At 43.7% G+C, this 21538-nt stretch overlaps 1 long non-coding RNA gene across 1 annotated transcript; it reads left to right on the top strand.

The window, feature by feature from the left end:
* Window positions 1-67: 67 nt before the first annotated feature.
* On the top strand, window positions 68-21218 carry LOC308331465. The gene is made up of 3 exons (XR_013965609.1): window positions 68-1104; window positions 7500-7586; window positions 19863-21218. It is a non-coding gene; the product is annotated as an uncharacterized lncRNA (long non-coding RNA).
* The last annotated feature ends 320 nt before the right edge of the window (window positions 21219-21538 follow it).

Raw genomic sequence — 21538 nt, forward strand, 5'->3', positions numbered from 1 at the left:
TTCTCACAATATAAATGCCACACTCTGGATGCTAAATGACACATAAAAAGAAGGTATTTGTGCTCACCTGGGGTCCCAGCTGAATAGAAAAGAAGATAAATAAATGCAAGATTTATTTATTCTGTCTTTTCAAGCGTGCCTTTCTTGTGTCATTTAATGTGCATGCTATACAGCAACCATTCATCATTGTGCCTTAAATAATGTCCTGTTATCATTACACAACACAGCATGCAAAGATGTCATGGTAATAATAATAATGAATGGATATAGCCTATTAGCACATGCTCCTACATAAACCTGCTTTACAATAAAAACAGTGCAGATTACATAAATACTCAATAATTGCCATTGTCATGGTTACAGGTGTATCATGACGAGGCCATGCCACCGCACCAGCATTAGAAGACACGTGGTTACTGTTTACAGGTAAACATAGTCGTGATAAACATGACTATGTTTATGCCCGCTGGCCTTTAAAGACACCAGGATGCTGCTTAGTAATTTGAAGCCATTTCAGTGACGAGCAGAACATTTGAAACGAATAAAGCCTGATCTGTCAATTCAATCCGATGCATAAGAAGGGCAAAACAACCGATCTCCCGTTATGCAATGTGAGATGGTGGGAATGTCTGATCAGTGTCCGAGTTACATTTTACAGTTTAATAATGACTTTCTCCCCCTTTTTTGGACGCAGGCTGCTCTCTTCAGACACTGCTCTGAGACCAGCTTGCTCGTCTAAAATCCAATCCAAACCAAGGCGCTGGGGAGGAAGCAGAACTGACCAAACGCCAGCTGTTAGGGGGCAATCTCACCCTGCCCCTCTCTCTCTCTCCTGTCCTCAGAAAGGATCCTTTGTACCAGGCCCCATGAGTACCCCCCTTACGGGCAGGTTTTAGCTTTCACTGACATTAACTGTAGCCAATGAGACCCTCACCTATTCATGAAACAGGAAGGGAGAGGACTGGGGGAGAAGTAACATGGCTCAAGTATTCATAAATGCTCTGCTATCGCCGAAGTCGCTCAAATTGCCGAGATGAGGTTTAGCCAAAGTGTCTTTTCAGTGCGCGTTATGGATGCGTGGAACGCAGGAGACAGCAAAGAAAGGTAAAAACGAAAACAATTTGCTTTTGATAAACTCATGCATTATGTAATAATTATGTACTAACCCCGTCTGTGGTGTGTTTGTAGGAGAAGGAAGAGAAGGGAAGGGAAGAGGGAGAGAGAAAATGGATACTCTTGTTAGAACATATAACATTTTTAGGACATAATCAGCTTTTAAAACGTGAACAAAATCATAGGGCATCTAGACATCTATAGGCCCCCGTCCTTTTAGAATAGGCTTCTATTTCAGGGGCTATCACAGGAATCTACACTTTCAAACATTCTGGAGAATTATAACCTGCACTAGGCTATAGGCCCACACCGGAAAACCAGTCCATATGGAGATAAAAGCTCATCTAGCAAATCGCCACATCTGCCATATCCATAGATCAGTGGTTCTCAAAGTGGGGTCCAGGGACCCTCAGGGGTCCTTTGAGGGGAATCCAAATGGACCCTAACAGGTCTGTAAAACTCATGAGAGTGTAATGGAACCAAAATAGTCGCCTATTATGGGCTCCTTGAAATTGAAAACCTTTGAGAACCACGGACAATGAAAGGTGACATTGTGGACGCGTAAAGGCCCCACGCGTTCCTCTGAGCAGCACACTGCGAGCAGTCGACGTAGCCACGGCCGTGACGAAAGCTGTGACGTGCCGCGCGAGTGACGTCATTTTGTCAGACGTTCCTATAGGTTGGCCGTTTGTTTTCTGACCCGAATCATCAAGCGTAATTCAGAGCCTCTACGTTGCGTGAATATCATTCGTGGCTGTTGGTGCTGCTGTATATACATTTCAGGTTAGAATGTACACACGCATTCTTGTGTCATATCTTTAAAGGCAGTGGCCGTCCTATATCCTCCAGACGTCAGGTCAAAAGGTCAGGTTTTTAAGGGTTGAATTTTGTCTGATGACGACAAACATGAAATGTTTGCAGTATTCGTGTTGAATCAGTTGGAATGCTCCATTCGGGTCCATGAAAACAAATCAGAGGCTCCAGCTGCTATAGCAGGCCCAGGCAGGTATGTTATTATGCCTGTGGGACAGGAATATTTGGTCTACTGATACACCAACGTGATAAGAAATACAGCATTTGGAGTAGGATGTGGTTAACAACTAACTACTGTATAAACAGCTGAATATAATACTCTGCCATCGAGTCTATTCTGTCCTGTAAATATTGGAAAAGTGCCAGATTAGAATGATCTAGATACCCATATTGCACGGAATATAAGACGACTCTGATTGTAAGACGACAGCCCCATTTTGCAAGACTCATTTGTGGAAAAAGAACATTTAATGTCAAATAGTCTAGTCCCTGATTATAATACGACGACAGTTTTTTTTTTAGGATAAAAAGTCTTATATTCAGGCCAATAGGGTAAAAAAAGATCAGACTGCTGAGGTTAAGCCTTATAAGAGAGTGATGAACAGGTATTTATTTATTTTACAGTTATGTATTATTGCTCATTTGGGTATATCTATATTTGGAAGTGTCATTGCCCTGGTCAGGTTTGGTAATGACTGGGACCTAGACCCTTGATCTATGAGGCCTCATGGATCATGCCCAGACTAGACCACAAGGCGGCGCACTTGAGTGTTCAAAGAGAACTCTCCCTACTTTGAAGTAGAATGCTGAAATTGGGTGAAGCTGCCTTTAATTATTAAAGATAAAGACATCTGCATTCATTATAATCTAATTAGTAATACATCACTATGACGTATACATGTAATTATATAACATTTTGCTACTACTAACTCTGGTACGACCGTATGAACCAAAGAAGGACATTGAAAAGGCCCCATTATAGCACTAAACAATAACAATGTAATGTATTTTAGCACAACGTGTCATTTCAGCCTATTCGTTGTCTTGATAACTGGATCTGTCTGTTGGAGGAGAAAATCTAATTGATGCCAAAAAAAAGGATGCTCGCAACCACGGCCGCCAGGGGGCGACGTAGCCGTTCCCTACAATACTAGAGCTTCATCCTCTGAACGCCTGGATGGAACAACGTGTACAACGCCCCAAACTTTTCATCCCAGTAGGAAACTATAGGGAGTAATAGCCCAGCTTTAACCCAAAATCTACAGCTCCAAAAGACATTAAATGTTAATGAAAGAGACTAAGGTATGTTTCTTTCAAAGCCATAACAACTTTTTGGTCAACGTTGCTTGCTTCTCCCTCATGGATAGCCTATACTAAATCAAATTGTATCCTTTGGGAAACACTGAAGAATAACAAAATATCCATCGAATGAGCTCAGTCCGTTGACCGTTTAAATCAGGGGTGGTTTGTGCTGTCTTCATAGGTTCAGCTTCAAGTAGTACATTCCCAGCTGTAAAAGTCAAAGCTCAAAACGCAGCTCAGCGAGATCCTCAAAAAACTTTGGGACCCGAAAAGTAAGTATCCAGAGGGAAAAAAAGCATGATTATTCAAACTTACATTGGCATGAGGCTAGGAAAGAGGTTGCTGCAAGCAGCAAGAGAATCCGGGTATCCACAAAGCTGAGCATGTCTCTAAACAGACATGCAGACTCCTTGTGCCTGCTGTGCCCCTTGTTTTTAGACCACCTTTACGCTGGCATACAGTTGTAAACGACGCGCGTAACTCCAAAGAAACCTGCTGCCGTGATGCTAGAATAATAAAGTTCGACCGGCCCTATTTATACGGCAGGAGGTTCCCTCGCATGCGTGTCAAAAGTCGGCCCACTGGCCAATGGGAGAGCAGAAGCTGAAATCTGACTGCGCTCCCTCTATAGCTCGCACAGCCCAGCAGTCAGTCATGTGGTCCAGAATCTCCCAGCCTTCTTCTCCCCACTATAAACCCGTTTGGCACAGCATCGGCGATGATGACGAGTGCAACGTTTTAATTAGATCCATTCTTTTTGAGGACGTGGACAGCGTCGACGTTTAAAAGGGAGATGAAGGCCGTACTTTTTTTTTTCTCTCTTCTTCTCAGACCGGTCTTTTACGCGTGGTGCATGCATGGTGGCGCATCCGGAGCGTCCGAACCCAAATGGATGGGCACCGTGCAGGCAGGGCACCGGTGCTGCGCTGCGCTGCCCCGGGTAGAGTGTGCGTAAAATGCGCCATGAGGCGCGGTGCGTCGGCTGGCATTCGGTCCGGGCACCGGGAAGTCGTAGGCCTCTTTAAACTCGTCATGTCTCTTAGACTTATAGAGTTTATATTTCGTAAAGCGGAGATGGCTGACATTTAATTTGCTGTGAAGTTAGGAGGTGTTTGTTTTTTTGTTATTTTAAGTTTTACGCATGGATTAAAAAACACTTCGCACGTCCAAGCTCAATTATTTGATTTCAGTGACTGGTATGGAATGCCACTGTGGCTCTTTTGCCTAGTCTACGTATAACATACTGTAAGTAACACGTAGCAATATCCTTCACTTTTTTCCCTTCTTTTTTTTCATTTATCCACGTGCAAAGCATTCACAATATACACCTGCAGCCATTGCACAGTCAGTGTCCCACAATAGGCCATAAACCTATTGCTTATGATAACAAACATCTAGCTAAAAATGTGACCTAATTGGTAGGAGTTTATAATTTGATTCAAAACTTAACAGCCTTTAATTCTGCAGCAAATGCTTATCAATGGAATGCAATGGAGAAACTATCACAACACAGCCATGCATACTGGGAGAGCTACAGGTGTGAGGGACATATCTAATTTCACCCCCTCCTCTCCCTCTCTCTCTCTCTCTCTCTCTCTCTCTCTCTCTCTCTCTCTTTCTGAGCTCCTATACCTGGCCACATGACCAGACCTGCAGTGTGTTGAGTGGTCTACTTACTACTACTAGGCTATACTACTGTGGCTCGTAATAGGCATACTCAGAATGGCCCTCATACCCAAGCAATTGATAAGATCACACTGCCACTGTCCCTCCCAATAAATGGATTAGCCAAAACATTTCAAAACATGACAAGTGATATACAGATTCCCTCTGGAAAGGTGTCTGCATGTGTGAGTCACTGACAGTCATCACTGCATGTCATGCCTTCTGGATATACATTTTTGCACTTTCATCTTTAAGAGTCAAAAAGGTATAATGTGTAAATATCAACTAGCAACTATAAGTTCATGATTAATAGACAATACCTGCAGTGAACCTAAAGATGAAACAGTATAGGCCTATATATTAACCACATACTGTAAACCCTAGATACTTAGTTGAACAGGGTCATCCGTTGGTCTGTCACTTTGACCCTCTTCACCAAATCATTTTGGCGAAAATAGGGGCTCTACAAATGTTCACTATGTTATGATATGCCCAGCATATAGGGTTCACGTGGTTACTGGTGTGCTCTCTTACAAATAATGTTATTACATTTAGACTAGGCCAGTATAAGGCCACATGATAAATGATGAATGGGGACAACCCTCCACTCACCGAGACCAAACCAAGAAGTTAAGAACACACACTATTTGAACAGTGATGGATAGCATGCACTCCATTGCTGCTAAACTATTAAGCAATTGCAATACAGTGCAGGGACTTCTATTCTATTAGTCTTTCTGTTCAGTTATGTTCAGTTCTGTTCAGTTCTGTTCCATTCTGTGCTGAAAGATGCTGCTGCCTTTTTCTTTTCTTTTTAAACCTATAGCCTTTGAAACCATACAGACAATAACTTCAATGGAAATTCTTTAGCTTTAGCTTGTATCTGTTCATGGCATTGACCAGCTCAAAATGGCTGCTGCTCAACTATCTATTATTTTAGCTCCCCTTCTCTTCGTGGACAGTTCTCCTCTCCCTCCTCCCCCTATGCCAGAAAAAAGTTAGTCATCGGAGGAATATCCAGACAACCTCATCTCACCCCCCTCCCCCTCCCCCCCACCAGCAGTCCCAAGTCAAAAGGTTGAAAAAGAAGGGAGAGAGCGAGAGAGAGTGTGTGTGTGTGTGTGTGTGTGTGTGTGTGTGTGTGTGGAGGCTGTATGGGAGGGGCCATGCAGATGAAATGTGTTTTAAAGATGGCAGTTCTCCCATTGACAACACGTTCGTGTTTTCTGAGGATCATGGAGGCAGCAGGAGTATGAAACCGTTTACACGATCGGCTAGTTTGTGCCTAAAGGTATCTTCGTCACCTTTTCATGACATCATGTAATAATTTACAAAATACAGATATCTAAATATACCGGCAGCAAATTCAGATTGATCTTAAAATATTAGTGCAAAGCAGCCAACATATTTTCAGGTGTGATGCTGCTATAAACCGGAAACCTTTGATTTGGGCCAGCCAGCCACCCAAGAATGCAAGAAGTTTATCACTGACGGCTGTCAGGTAGTAAACCACTTAGAGACTGTATACTTAGATAAGCCCCAGGGCTCTGTACTAGGTCCCCACCTTTGTTTCCCCCCTCGCTCTACACCAAATCTCCTCGCTGAATATAGCAGATCTACAAGCTCACGACACATTGCATTGCAACGCGCTGTGGGGCTTATAGATCTGCTGTTTTCGCATAATGTTCACCCCAGAAAGAGCACACTTAGGGTTTAGGTCTCCAAGTTCCAACAACATCTGTAATGGTAGCTTATAGCTTCAGATTTGGGTTCTGGTTCTATAGTTCCCTCGCTAATGCAAAAAGAAATGCGTCATATAACACAAGAGTATCCAAGTGCATTGATACAGAGGTTTCAATATAATCTCATAATGTATTATATACATTGTATGTGTCGATATTCAATGATGGTGGCCGAAACATTATCAAAACAAATGATGTGTCTCTTCAGATACTTTGTGATCATGGTTAAAGCTGGCAGTATAGTAGGTACAGGAGACACCAATTCAGACTTTTAAATTCAACTCAATTCTTCTTTTTTAACCTTCAGCCATTTTGAATATAACTCCTCTGTTGTCTTCCGAATGCTAGCATGCCAGCTCGGCATGCACTCTGATTCCTCCAGATGTTCTCTGCTCTGATTGGACGTCTCCGGGCCGTCTCCTGTTTGGTTCCTTCTTCTCTGCAGTGTCTCATGTTTCCCTCGGATCCAGAGGCAGGCCGCTAAGGATTATGGGTGGAGCGAATCCCTTCATGCCAGGGGTAGTTGTCCACCTGCCAACCAGCTGGAAAGGAAGAGAATACGTGAACATACAGTAGATAGGACTGAAATACTATGAACGATTGTTAGACGAAAACGCATAATCTATAGCTCCTCATAACATGTGTAATGTTTTCAAGGCCTCTCAACAACACAAAAGCCTATTCACCATCTATAGAATACTGTGTATAGCCCGTGCAAAACAAAAACGAATCTAAACGTGCGTCACAAAACCATCGGTGCCACATGATAATATTGCAGTAAGCATATATGCGTTCAGAAAGTAGTCTTTATTGTAGACCTTTCTTTTGAGATAATGTTCTTGCCATGTTTTGCTTTATTTCAAGGTCAGAAAGAGGAGAGACATGATGCCATGCCAGGCAATGCAGATTCAAAGGCAGGTCCTCACTCTGAGCATATGGCTGAGCCACCAGGTAAGCTGGAAGAGAGCATGGTAGAACATCGGTTAAGAACAATTTTGGGGATTTTGTAGCCTACTGTACTTGAGTCGGCTAATTCCCATTTCCAAAACTTTATCTCAGAGTCCAATATTGTAATTTTTGTTCAAGACTTCATCAGCGTTGTCTATCTGCTGGAGACACCAGAAGTGCCACATTTTATAGTCTCCCTAGGTAAAGATGCTCAGAGTGTTTAAAAGCAACTGGAGTCGTGCGAGCTATTACCCTGATAATATGATTATTATTATTAAAAATACATTAACCACTTCAGCCCTATATACATTTCATCCATTTGAAAATAGCCGATCTACAAGCTCACAGTGCGTCCCCTAGCACTGCGCCAGTGCATTAGCGAGTCTCTCTCACTAACGCACTTTGTGCCAAGAGTCACAGAGTAACTTCTTCTATACCACTACATTTCTGGGTTGTGCCTGCGCCGATCCAGTTGGATGCATTGTATTTAATGACAAAAATAGTGCATTTTAGAGAGAAGCTGGGGACCTGAGACACTTCCCAGCCTGGAGAATAGACTTTCAGAGTAATTTTGTTTATTTGCGATAAAAAAGTTGGACCGCTCGCACAGCAGTGGAATTCACCTGTGTGCGCAGAGGCCATCTCGCCAGGCGTTAGTGAGAGAGACTCGCTAGCGCACTGGACCAGGGCTATGCGTCGCCATGCGACGCAAATGTGAGCTTGTAGATCTGCTATTTCAAAAGATTTGTATACATTTGAAAACCTGAATGGGGACTATCTTGCAAATGAGTACTTTTGCTTTAAGTACATTTTGATTCCGATACTTTTGTACTTTGTACTTTTGAATTCTGGACTTTTACTTGTAACAGACTTCTAAACAGAGTAGTTCTACTTTGCAGTATTATTACTTTTACTTAAGTAAAAAATGTGAGTACTTTTTCCACCACTGTCTGTCTAACACTATACTGTCTCTGTCCTGTAGAATATCTTGCAATAAATTGGAATCGAAGTAGAGAGATCCAGTGGATCGAGGTAGAGAGATCCAGTGCCAACTAGGGATCAATCTGAATTGGGAACAACTATTTTACAGCAAGCACGTTGCAAAACTTGTTTGGCTCACGCAGACAGACAGCACAGTTACTGTAGCTTTATACTGTAGGTATAAAAGTGGAAGAATTCATGCCTGCAGGAGCAGGGCACAACATAATTATATTCAAGGTTGCGTGCATTGCTTTTTGGCGTCATACGAACTCAGGAAAACAAAAAGACAAAAGCGTGATAACCTCGGTTCAGCATAGCATTAGCATATTGTAGCATTCGCATAGCATTATTCTGAAGCCATATATAAACGGAAACCTATAGTTTAGCTCCTGCAGGATATATCCCCTGTAGCCTACTTGTTTCCATCAAGTGCTGCGCTAGTAGTCAGACACACCCTGTGGAGACATGCCTTGTTGAACCTGTGAACTGTGCAGGGAGGGGTTGGGTGGAGCACAACTCCAACCAACTCATGGTACTGTAGGCTATATCTGCATTCATATTCAAGATAGTAATATATCACATTCACATTATTGTTCAATACACACATTTAATCATCAGACAGCATGAGGCTTAGAAGCATTTGCACTTTATATATACGTATTATACCTCTGGCATTTGAGGTGGGCAGATATAGACTGGCATTCCTGAGGAGCAGACGTGTTCTCTGTGACCTGGGAGTTGTAGAGGTTTCATTTTGTTTTCCACTGTCCACTGTATGATGATTTAAGAAAGTCTTTATTTGACAAAAATCCAGGATAGGAATTAACCCAGTTTTTTTTCTCGGGATGTCTGAATGTTGTATGTTAATTTGGTTGTTGACCGAGGAGGTCTTTGTTTTGTTTCACGTGCGTGTGTGCGTGTGGTTGATCTACCATTTTGTCAAATAATGCTATGTATGGAGATATGGACCACACACACACCTGAGTACCAGCAGTTGTCCGTAGAGGTAGAGTGATGATGGAGGAGACAGAAAACTAGGGAGAGAGAGTGGGTGATTAAGGAGGAGGAGCACTAACACTCCTATAATCATTTCACTTCACTGAAAACTATAAAGAGAAGTACAGACAAGAGAGGAGAGTTTCAAGAAGAGGGAGGGGAGGACGAAATTGTTCAGACACACACCGGTGTTGATGTTGTCGACTAATGCGACTATACCTTTTTTCACTGACGAGAACTCAATGGAAACTACGTGAAAACTAAGCTATGATGGCTAAAACTAAGACTAAATATACTGACAATTTCGCCCAACAAATGAAAACGAGACTAAAATGTTAGCAAGGAACTAGTGGAGAAGAGATCCAGTATAAGTCATTTTACACTTGGTTGCATGCTGAAAATAGCAGATCTAGATCTAGGCTATTTTAGAGTAAAATCAGCCATTATGACGGCATCATAGCAAGGCCAAAACACATTTTAGTCGACTAAATCAACTGTAAATCTTTTGATATTTAATCGACTAAAACTAAATTTGCTGTCAAAATCAACACACACAGGGGCTCGCAGAGTACAACTAGACACATGTGTGTGTGTGTGTGTGTGTGTGTGTGTGTGCGTGTGTGTGTGTGTTTGTGTGTGTGTGTGTGTGTGTGTGTGTGTGTGTGTGTGTGTGTGCGTGTGTGTGTGTGTGTGTGTGTGTGTGTGTGTGTGTGTGTGTGTGTGTGTGTGTGTGTGTGTGTGTGCAAAAGCACTCAGGTATGTGTGCATAAAGTATATGCATGCACAACGCATTTTGATTAGGCACACACAAGTATAGGCCACACACACACACACACACACACACACACACACACACACACACACACACACACAAGCTCACACATACCTGTGCATGCAGTACAGTACATGCACACATGTACAGTAGACACAGTGACGTGCACACTATAGCAGCAGACGACTACGGGGCAGCTGGGGTTTTGAAATTACAGCCTATGATCCAGGGAGCTTTTCTCTCTCGATCTCTCTGCTCAGGATACTGTGGTGATAAACTTTCCATTTGAAGCCATGCGAAGGGAAAACATTTAAAGCAATGTGTTGAGCTTTGGTATAGAACCTTGGGTTGTCCTAAAACACCAGAGTTGCTTGCAAAGTAAACCATATAACTCGATGTATTAAATGGCCTCAATTTGGGGACTATAGGGACACTACAGAAGTGGCCCATTGCATGGTGCAGTATAGTCTTTTGAAAAGCGCTTTCCTTTCTCGGAGGTGAGCTGGAGGCTGCTGACACATGCTCGAGGCTTTAAGCACCATGAAGGAGACAAGCTGCTTCAAAGCACTCCGCTCGCTATGGCCGGCCTGACAGGCCTGAGCGCATATCAGAATGCTGAAGCCACTGGCATGCGTTCTGCTCAGCTCACCCAGGAAGGAAGGAATTAAGGAAGGGAGAAGGGAACCGTGCAGGGACCCGTAAAAGAACGGCCACACATTTTAAGGAGCTCTCATTTACTTTATGTGCTTCAAATTATATAACTACCCAGCCAAGTCTGCAAGGGCTCCTCTCTCTCTGTCTCTCTCACGGTCTCTCTCCCTTTATTTATCACCATTTCTCTCTCCCTCTTCCTCTCCCCCACCCCCGCCTTATGTTCTTATCTCCCCCACACCTTCTCTTTCTCATTTACCCCCCTCTTTTTCTTCCTCTTCTTCTCTTCCTATTGATCCCTCGATCCCTCCATATCGTCTCTTTCTCTCTCATTACCCCCCCTTTCTTTCTTTCTTTTCCTTCTCTTGATCCCTCCCTCCTCTGACTCTGCGCCTCTAGGCTATAGCACAGCTGCAGGCTGTTTCCAGTGGAACATTGTGAGTGTGTGTGCAGACCTGCTGCTGAAGACACAGTGAGGGGGTGGGGTTATTGAGGAGGTTCTGCTATCGGGGAGTGGGCATGGGCAGATGTTTGGGGGAGGGAGGGAGGGAGGGAGAGGTATGGGAGAGTATAAATACATGTCAACAATCGCAAATGAACATGGCGGAGGAGAAGTTGAGTCAGAGGCTATGGGGGTCTTTTCTGCCGGAGATATATAGGAAGATACACTAAGCTCGCACGCATGCACGGACACGCACACACCGACGAAGTTGAAAGCGTGGACAAAATTGACGCTGCTAAATCCTGAGCTTTTAATGTCTCTCTGAGACTGAGTTAAACTAATGCTCACTGAGTACTCGTCTTGTATATATAGGTCTATCGATCGTATAGCCTAAGCCTACTGTTATAGCAAAGACACATTCTCATCCTTTTAGTTTAATTGTTTTGCTAAATCAAAGGTTTCTCTGAGGATGTCTCTCAGGAGGCGATCCAAAAACAATACCCCTGAAAGACAAGAGAGAATGAGAGGACGTGAATACAAAAAATAAAGAATGAAGAAAGAAAAAAGGGGAAAGAAAAATGAAAATCAAAGTGAGGGAGCCTCTCCCTTGGCTGGGACTAACACATGGTTAGGTCTGCCTGCGTGTCCACATGACTCAGTCTTGGTCAGCTAAAGGCATAATAAACGTGACAGAAATATCTCCGCACAATGTCACTGGAGTCCACGGCTAGCGGCTAATTGCTGGATAGAGCTGGCCCGCGGTTTGAGAGAGAGAGAGAGAGAGAGAGAAAGAGAACAGAAACCCAGTGGCATTTAGAGAGGACTGTCCAGCCAGGAGTTTTATTTTAGACATGCCTGAATAAATAATGCAAAGGGCGTTTCGGTCGAGGTATAAGAGATCATTTCACAATGGATTTAAGGCCCAACTAATTCTACTGGTGAACTTGTGTCACGGAGATAGTTACCATGCAGTGGGCGGCAGACTTGTGGCTGTCTGAGGGGCATGACGCCTTCCGGGGAAGCGCTCACTTCCGCGGTGCGGGGCAGGGCTTAGGACTAGGAGGCAGCCAATCATGACTAGGTCGCTACTACGTGATTGGCTACACGAGTTTCAGACTATACCATTGGCTTATGGGGGCAGTCAATCATGACTATAGGTCGCTAATAACAACGGGCCTGTATGTGAGGTTTCACCTGTGACACATATTACTATTACTGCTAAACCTCTAAACCTCTCAGCTCTCACACAGTCTCATGCACCCCACGCACGCGCACGCACACACACACACACACACACACACACACACACACAATGTTGTGAAACCCATCAGTATAGTTTTGGTCTGACATCTTTCCCAGCATGGACTTGTTAACGATATATGGATTTAAGGTTAACTCAACTTGTTCGGGATGGATCGAAATCCGACTTTGACAAAGTATAGCGTGCTATTGTGCTCTCTTCAATTTTAATTGGTAGGAAAAAAATCATGTCTTCTGCATACTGTATGCAGCAATCCTTAATATTAGGTACACAGTAGCTCCGTAAAAGGATGTAGCAATTGGGGATGGACATGTACAATTTGTACATAGCAGTACGAGTCGTGTGCACTACTGTGCACAATGTGTCATTGTCAGCCAGGGCGTCATCAAAGCGCAGAGGCTGGACTTTTTATATTGTTAAACGGAGTCTACATTTAGCAATTTAAGGGTTAAACTGAGCTCAGAATGGCGAGCAGAGAGTGGAGAGTGGAGAGAAATCTTTTCCATATTACAGCACACACGAAGAACACATTTAAGTGAGTCCAGCTGTCTGGAGTCTCTCTCTCTCTCTCTCTCTCTCTCTCTCTCTCTCTCTCTTTCTCTCTCTGTCTCTCTCTCTCTCTCTCTCTCTCTCTCTCTCTCTCATGCTCTCGCTTTTTGCCCCCCCCCCCCCCCCCCCTGTCTATCTCTCCCTCTCTCTCTCTCTTCAGTGCAGCCGTATATCATTACACATCTGGGAAAATGCTCTCTGAGACCAGGTCGACATGCCAAAGACAAGAGACTCAGAGAGAGACAACGGCTCCGTCCGTCCGTCCGCAAACCGGCTTTTATTGAAAAGGGCAGGAGGCACAGCTATAGAGCTTCATGCAGCTAAAAACAAATTGGAGAAACGCAGAGCGCTTTAACTTTGACGAACAACCCAACCACACGGCGGATGACACTTTAGGATGCTACATAAAAGCCGATAGATTGCTACCATTTGTTGGGGCCTCAAATGAATGAGGGAGGAGGGAGGCTGGGGGAGTCTGAGGGGACCAGGGGAGGAACGCGTATGAGTCACAGAGGTCCATTGGCCGAGTCTCCTTTCTATAACACCGTCGTTCTCAGAGACTCTGCGATTCTGTCGTGAATGTTATAATGCCGGACGAAATCTGATACTACCCCACGTTTTTATTTATTTATTTGTCGCTCCTCCCATTATTTCCCTTGTATAGCTCCGCCCCTTTAGAATTGCCCTGGGTTCTTGCTCTTTTACTTTTCAAAGTCTGGGATGTTCACTGGCACAACATTCGTGGGGGGGGAGGAGGTATCTTTCCAGCTCTCCTTTTTTCCAATAGGCTTATGGAAAAAGTGTCGCTCGTGCAGTGAATCGGAGGTCCACATACCACACCACACTAATGTGATTTCCAACTGCCTCCACTGCCCCCACACGTAATGTGGGCAATTATGGCTATTGCATATTCAACTTTAAATGGTGGAAATATCAGACATGATGTTGTGGAAGCTATACACAATATATAAGTTCTGTTTTTCAGATGCTCTTTGTTAATGCACCCAACACACACGCACGCACGCACGCGCGCGCGCACACACACACACACACACACACACACACACACACACACACACACACACACACACACGCACACGCACTTCTATAAGGGAGGCGGGGTGGAACTCTGAAGTGACAAATCTCCTCTTCTCGACAAATCCTCCTTCCTCCTCCTCCTTTTCTCCCACGTCTTACCATTCCCTCCGCACGGCGCAACCAATCCTGCTCATGGCTGAGACGTCCCCCTTTCCCCCCCCCCATCTCCACGTTTCATTTCATCAATTGTCCCCCAAAGCCGCATTCAAAATATAACATTTAAACTGATGAAGCCGCATAACACTTTCATTCTTCATCTGATCCTAATGGAATGTAGCATATTTCACATTCTTATACTTTGATTGAGACAAAGGACGTTTTGCAAGGAAAGGTCATGAAGAACTGTGCCAGTTTAGGGTGAAAAGAGCAAATGAGAGCACTGTAATTATATGTCCAGTGTCAGGACCTCAAAACTATAAAAGGGATGTTTTGTGGTTGTCATCAGATTGAGAAAGATTCTATGAGAAAGTCTATGAGAAAGATTCTCTGAGATATTATAGACACAGCTATACAGGTTTGTTTGATTGATTGAAAACTGTATTAACAGTTTGTAGAATGAGCACAGTTCAATACGAACATCACGTTATGTTTTAGAATATGGGTTTTACACTGTCCAGAGTATGGGTTTTATGGGACCTATTGGCTTAGAGGCTAGCCAATGAGGAAAAACCCACAGCTAAGTTGCGCAAATGTCAGGACTGTTGCTATATGGCGATACATAGACCAGCGCATCGCAGCAGCTGGTAAAAACCAAGAAAGCACTAAGGCTTCTTTCCATCATGGGGTCCTCCAATTTAAATTCATCAGAAAAGTTGCACTACAATCCTCAGTGTTAGCTCCAAAAACCAAACAAAAGGTACATTTGTACCAAGAAATTGCTATTTAAGCGAAATACGTTCCAGCATTGCTGAACGTGGTCTATGAGAAAGATTCTCTGAGATATTTGATTGATTGAAAACTGTATTAACAGTTAGTAGAATAAACACAAGAAAGCACAGAGAGGATTAAACCAGATTAGCTCCAAAAAAAGAAAAGAAAAAAGGAACATTTGTACACTCTTGTCAGAGTTAAATGAATACTGAATATTTTACTTTGTAGTGTGTGTAGCCTTTTCCACCGAGCCATTTTGAGGAGACAGTCACTTGGGCTCACTCTCTTTATGGTTGCAGTCGTCAACAATCCAGGAAGTAAAATGACTTTCCCAGACCTCCTCTCTTCCACTGAACCACTCAAATGATTTCAGCAGATGGAAAGAGAGAGAGAGAGAGAGAGAGAGAGAGAGAGAGAGAGAGAGAGAGAGAGAAAGAGAGTGTGAGTGAGTGAGTGTGTGTGAGAGAGAGAGAGAGAGAGAGAGAGAGAGGTCTCCACAAGAATGGGTCTCAGGTCTACAGTAGATCTATTCGTTAAAACGGAATGTGTTGTACAGCACAGCCTGCTTATGCTGCCTATTGTGTTTTCCAATGCACAGAATCCCAAAATGGGATCAAGTATGCTCAAAATGTAATGAATTATGGGATCAATAAGCATGGACACTTTTCACGACAGGAATACTCTTAATTCACGCAAGCACACAAAGCACACCAGCTCATATCATTGAACAACAAGAGGGATGTATAGTTTCTCACTTACTTTACTGTCACGATATCAGTCTGTTGCACACTTTTACTGTTTAGTGATGTCCGACCTAGTGTTTCCTGTTTTCCCTAGTTGTGTTTGCCTGTCTTGTCTTACCTCCTTGTGATTACTAGTTTTCTCCACCTGTGTCCTGTTAGTCTCCCAGCCAATCCCAGTGTTGATTGTTTGTTCTGTTCACCTGTGTATTGTGATCCCTGCATGTCTACTTAAACCCTCAGTTCAGTCTGACAACTCAAGGAGGATGTAATATATATATTTATTGAATATAAGATAATCAATGCAATATATTTATTATGGTTTGGCGATGTATTGGATCTGCTTTTTAGGTACTCAGGTCAAGCGCATCAGTCCCGACCATAGGGACTCCGAATCCCCCGTACCTAAACAGTAGATCCAAAACGAAAGGTAGCTGGGGTGGAGGTGGGTGAGCACTTTGTATACAGCAGCGCACAGTATACAATAAAGCAGCAGCAAGCAAGCAAGCAGGAGGATGAATGCAAAACCTTCGGTTAAAGTAGCCGGTATGAGATGGGGTGAGCGTGTTATTGGCTGAGTGAATCATGTGCTGCGGTGGCCCAATTAACGGCCGGCGCGCTGACTGAGGTTCCCTGACTGAACTTGCTCCACGCATGTCTAAGACGGGCACAAATGCTCATTTCCTTATGTTCCCTGCTTGACTATAGATGTTGTTATGGTGTTCTGTTCCCATTATGTTCACCTAGTGTTTTCATACTTTAATTTGATGTTCTCTGCACCTGTCTGTTCAGCATTTTGGTCCTATTACTTGTCTTGAGTCACACCGTGACAGTATTACTGACTGATATCGTGACACTTACCACTCTCAGCCATATAGTTTTTTTCCCCAAAGTAAAACAAATGTCACGTTATCATATTTCCCAGACAAGACAATAACTAAATAACACAATAATAGAACAATAATTGATACAGACACGATGTGGTGCTGGGATATAAACCCTTCTCAGTCACTTAAGACTTAACTGTCCAGGACTTTAGAATGACTGTCAGTAACACTTTTTAACCTTGTCACAACTCACAAAGTCCTGTCAAAGGCACCTGTCTATTCACAACTTTGGCCATAGATCAAAAATAAACACAGACCATTTTCTCCCTAGTGGCTTTAGATGTTGCATAATCGCAGTAAATATGTCACGCACGGTTGCATTTATTTAATAAATCAATCAATTGAGCCTTAAGTTAAAATGCAGTAAAATGTTACGATTTAACACAACCTCACTGTGTTTGTTTACCAGCTATCTCAAACATTTCAAGTCCCTGCAAGTTCAAATGGAATCCAGTGGCTTGTTTACAATAATGTCAAGTGTTCAAGTCAATGGGCTGATGAGCATGACATTTTAGATATTGTTCGAATAACAATACTAAGGGTTTCAAAGCGGCCCTGCTATCGATTCCTAGTGGTGTTGCAGTTACATTGTTGTTGCATTACATTCACATAAGTCTAGAGGGTTTAAGTGGTAACAGAGTGGTCCTCTGTTACTTATGTTGCACAGCATATTGGCACTTTATTAACTTGCACAGTTGTATTTTGCAGTCATTTTATTGTTGAATACTGTTTCCTGTTTAGCTGAGATGGCCACTCAGCCAACGAGTTCCACCTGGGGGGATTGTTTATTTATGTTGTAGTGTGAAGGACTTCATGCTTATGTATGTATTTATGGTATGTTCTCATTTCAAGACACTCCTGTAAATGGTATAGTCCATTCTCATTAGCCACAGCTGGGTATAAAAGGCTGCCATTTTGCCAGTGAACTGAACTCTGTGCTGGGAGTGAGCTTCCTGTATTTATGCCGGTTTGTAGTGCTCATTTGGTGAATAAACATATACCATTGGTTAACCTTTACCAATGCCTCTGTACTGTTTCTCCAGCCACTAACACGGTCATTCCTACAGTGGTGAAATTATAAACATACCTGAAATAAAGCCATTAACAGTTATGTATTCACAGCAGTATGGTCTTTTAAAGGGACATCAAACAGTTGCTCTGCTGGACCAGAATATTTGTTCAAGGCTCAAATCAGAGCTTGAACTGTCTGCCACCTGCTACCAATCAAACCTCCACACCTGCCAGGCTGCCACATAAACTCCTGTGTTGGACAAATCTGGCTTTTAAACAGCTCAAAGCGGGGGTCAAGTTTTCGACTCTGGGGGAAGAGAGCGCTGCTGCCACAGGTGGGGCCCGGTCGAATGATGTTAGATGTGTCTGTATAAGATGAGTGGGACTGTCTATAGTACCTGTACAGTTATGTATAGAGCCTCACCAGAATTATGGAATTAATTATCCCCACCATAGAGTTATAAAGGACAGAGTGCAGACCGGCAGCGACAGCCCCGCCCCCTGCCATTCGTTTCAATGGATGTTGCTCAGTGGCGTTTTGAAGCACCCGGAAGAACGTTCTACTTATGCATTTTATCGATTTGGACTCCAAAATTTGGTGTCCAAAATGCGGAAGTGCTCAATGTTAAACCCCATGGCTGCACAGTGCACAGGGTTTACTCGTGCTAAATGCTCCCCTCACCTGTAGGAGGAAAGTACCACCAATTAAACAGGACAGAACACATATTATACCTTTTAGTGAAAAGTACACACCTGTACTGATGACTTGAGTGATTAGCCCAGCTAACACTAGCTGATTGTATGTGGCCTTAATCAAAAGGCAGGCAGTTGTCATTTTGGGTGGGTGTTTGAGAGGCATAAGATTAAGTTATTTCATGAAGTTGGTTACTTTTAGTTTGTTCCTGTTTGATGCATTATTTTGACCTACAATCATCAGTTGTACATTCCATCATCTGTCACACTGAATGGAATTTGAATAAACCTTTACCGGTAGGAAATGACACTCTGGTCCTCATGCTTTGACTGGCATACTGATGCAGGAGTCTGACTCACCCAACTGCAAACTTTTACAGATAATTCCAAATGTCAAATGGACACCTTAGGGTGCCCACTTTAAGAACTATCCTAATATAACTATCCTAAGACGCCTGAGGGCGAGAAGCGTGCACGCATCCGCCTGGGTGACAGCAGACTGCTGGGCGAGCGCTGGCGCTTTGGTAAGATCTTAATTTCCGGGCCTGTTAAGAACTTTTTGCCGGCTGCCGGGCACGGCTGCACGAATAAGTTTGGGGCGGGCCCGTCTAGAGTTTAAATGGACAGGTATCAGCAGACGCGTAACGGCAGTGGGCCCCAATGCAGGCTGATCAGCGAGTTGCCCCGACAGCACACGTTCCACACCCCCACAGGGAGTGCAGTGCCCGCTGTCAAGTCTGTCCAGAGCCAGCACAAAAGCCTCCACCAAGGCTCTGGACAGATCTCCATATATGGAGCTGGCCTGTTCTGACATCTGCATAGACTCCATATTTGGGCATGACAAAGCACTCCACACATGGGCATAAAAAGGACACAGACGTAATAACTGGGTGGGGCATTAATTTCCAACTTGCATCGTTCCAAGTAGGCCAGTGCCCAATGGGCACCGCTCTAGTTTCAGTGGTGGGTATAGTTGAGACCTAACCTCGCCTCACCAGGCTTTCCACCGCCTCGTAGGAAAGTTGAGACCCAACAAGCATCAAATTGTCTTCCATGGAGGTGACGGTGAGTTTAACCAGAGAGAATGCCTGTGGAGGTAACATGGCTGTCTATGCAATCCGAACCCCTTAAATTAATCTTCAATCTTTGTCATGGCAGTAGGAGACTGGCAGCGTGTGTGGATGTGTCAACTCGGCTTTAGCACAATCCCTCTGTATACACATGGTGCATTTATTTCGCTATAGTTTTGTCTTACTGTATATGTATCGTTATCTGTCTGTCTGTAAGTTTTATGTTTCTTTTCCTTCTCTGTCTTCATGTTTTCTCAGGTCCAGTGTGTCGGTGAGCAGTAAACCAGCAGCCCAATGTCTGGGTTCTACAGCCGTGTCATCTTTTCCATTCTCTACACCGCGGTGGGAAGAGAGCTGCCGAGACCGTGAGGGGAGCCGACTGTTATCAGAGACAAGACCAGCTATAACCACATCCATAATATGTGCTGCATCCCGACCTAACTGGACCAAGCTCATTAAATCACCTTCTCCAGTGTGCTACACAATCTATGCAAAAACTCGGGATTATAGAGTTTAACATATCTTGTCAGCTGTTGGCCAGTTTAGCATGACGTTTAGCCTGGTCTGGGAGCGAGAAGGGAACAAGATAATCCCATTCCAACACGAGATCTGATTAATAAGCATTAGATTAATCCATCTAAAAATATTTATGTGTGTATAAAGTGGCATGACACGGAAATAAAAATGTCATTCATTCATTCATTCTCCAGAGTGGCCTATACAATAAGCAAGGTAATTACACACATATAGAATGCAGAGAGACAGTGCAGCGCCTCAGAGACTTAATAGAATAATACAGTATAGAATACTTAATTGACCCTGGGGTCCCCCAGGGCTCTGTACTAGGGGCCCTCCTTGTTCCTTCTAATCTAGACCATATCTCTTCACCCAAAACAGTCTATAATCTATACAACGTGTCGCAACGCGCTTCATGTGAGCTCGTAGATCAGCTATTTTCACCGAATGTTTGCTCCAGAATAGGTATATGCTGTGTGGTGCACGCGGTCAAATGAAACTGTCTCCTAACATCAAAGAACATAACAATGATTTTAAGAGACAGGGTGGCCTAAGCTGTGAGATAGTCCGTAAACATATGGTAACACTTGGTAAAGATCTAAAAGAAAGGAGCGAGCTGGATTAGAGTATGAAATTCAAGCACGTGTCTCTTTTGTTATAATTTTCTCCGTTTTTTCTGTCAAACTTTCACGCACGCGTGCGAGCGCATGCGCGCACGCATGCACGCACGCACGCACGCACGCACGCACGCACGCACGCACGCACACACACACACACACACACACACACACACACACACACACACACACTCCCTTCTTTCTCTTTTTCCTCCAATCTATCCTCCTCCAAGTATGTACTGTTTCACTTTTTCACAAGGTCCACATCATCATTTTTCCCTCCCTCCCTCCTCTCTCTCATTCTCTCCCCCCTCCCACACTGTTTGCCTGTAGCACAGCTTGTCTGGATACTCGGGTTTTGGAACACAGTCCCAAATGTAATGTCCAAAGAAAACACTGTGGCTTCAAAAGCATGGAAAAAGGAAAAGAAAGGGGGAAGGACGCAGAGCGAAGACATGTTTCACTGACTGTAATATCGTTTTGTTTTGTTTTTTTTGGGGGGGGGGGGGGGGGGGGGTAGCCTACACAGATGTGACTGTTTGCACTTGATAAGGGACTCCGCTGCTTTGTGTCAACGCTCAGAAAAAGGACTGATTATGGGTGCAATTTATTTTTAGACTGTAGACTTGGTTTGTGGGTAATTTTACACCTAAATGAAGTGAGAGGGGGAAATCTGATACCACAGCACTGAGTCCCTCCTCCTACCTCCCCCCAGACACAAATCAAATTGCTCCTGCATCTGATCTGACTGAGCACAAATGCTTTCCTAAAATGTCATTGCAGTTACAAGTGTACAAGCTA

Source organism: Protomyctophum bolini (genome assembly GCF_963924005.1).
Source record: "Protomyctophum bolini genome assembly, chromosome: 17".
NCBI lineage: Eukaryota > Metazoa > Chordata > Actinopteri > Myctophiformes > Myctophidae > Protomyctophum > Protomyctophum bolini.